Source organism: Copidosoma floridanum, unplaced genomic scaffold, assembly GCF_036245765.1.
Source record: "Copidosoma floridanum isolate Cflo_tuat_1 unplaced genomic scaffold, Cflo_Japanese_pri ptg000023l, whole genome shotgun sequence".
Taxonomy (NCBI): Eukaryota; Metazoa; Arthropoda; class Insecta; order Hymenoptera; family Encyrtidae; genus Copidosoma; species Copidosoma floridanum.
In genome coordinates this window covers 2,399,762-2,401,314 of record NW_028321900.1, presented here as the reverse complement: position 1 = coordinate 2,401,314, position 1,553 = coordinate 2,399,762, and positions in this window count along the sequence as shown.

The window sequence follows — 1,553 nt, the reverse complement described above, 5'->3', positions numbered from 1 at the left end:
CAATTTAAAAAGATTTAGTTGATTGGGCTCAACAGTAGCGTGAAAAAGAAGACTGCACAAAAACGTGATGAAGAAAAGTATGTAAAGAGTCATTGCCGTAAGTAAAATTGTGGACAGAATAAGTTCACGTCTCCAGATTAATTTGACAATGAAAGAAACTGATGGAGATAAGATGAGTGATAACGAGTAATCTAGATGAGTACTGGATAGCCGAAAAAGATCAAGTGCAAACATCAATTTCAGTTTATAAACAGTGATGCCTTGTTAGTGTATATCATGTGTAAAACAACAAATTGTAAAGAAAAAATTCAACAGATTGACAGTTGGTCACAAAAGTTCTTCTAAAGTTTAACAGAATTTTTAATATTTATTCTGCGATCGTAATGAAGAATAAACATTGACCAATTTTCTAGAACTTCCTTGTGTTAATCTATTATTATATATGTAATAGACGTACGTTAATAGTATACTTCTATCTGTGCTGTAAAAGCTGGTATTAGAAGTAACTTTATGGTATACTTTGCCAAATTAGAAAAAAAGGCTTTACTCAAATTCCAGTAGACAATAGGTTTGCGACATCTTGCTTGCAAAGGTAACAATTCTTCATTATTTCCTAAGTATTCATGAAGTTCTTTTAGTGTCTGAGAGTCCATAGTGTTCGTAAAAAACTGGTACGCCTTTTGGTTTTGCTCCAGACTGAAAAGACTCCCAGCATACTTATGGTGTAGAACATAGGCTGCAAAATCAACTCGTTTCAAAGCTCTTAAATTTTTATCCTTTAACAATTCTTGTTGAATCTTATAAAACCTTAAAAAAAGCCACAACTAAACGGCATCAACTGCATTTTATACAGGATTTTGAGCTTTACCAATCAATTTGCACACTGGCTCTAATCAATCGATTAGGTCTGTTAGCTGAGTCGTAAACACATCATTTGTAATAATGTTTAAAACAGAAGCCTTTATTTTAACATTTTCTAATGTCGATATTTTTATAAGTATGTCAATGTTGTTTAAAATACTAACCGCACTATCACGTAGATAAGCAAACCGGGTATCCGGGTAGTTACGTAGCAGTGTATCCCCATACTTAATCACAAAAGAATGAAGTTTCGACTCTCGGAAAGCATAAGTAACTTCTTTCATATTATCTGAAAAAGTGAGGGAATCTGATTTTTTAAATAATAAGTTTGCACTATGACTAACACAAGTTAAGTGCCTTAATGTGTCACCAGCATAACTTTCAGCTAATCGACCTCCTCTTAAGATTTTGGTATCATTATCTAATTTAATGGAAAACACATCAGTTTCGTAAAATTCTTTAGTATAATCAATAGCATCAACTATAACTTCAGAAAGGTATTCTCCATCTTCTCACATCAAAGAAGCATCATAAGGTATCAAAAACGTGTGAGAAATGTTTTCGTTGTGTAGGCTGCAAAGTCTGGAGCAAAACTTATAGGCGTACCAGTTTCTTGCGGACACTATGGACTCTCAGACACTAAAAGAACTTCATGAATACTTCGGAAATAATGAAGAATTGTTACCTTTGCA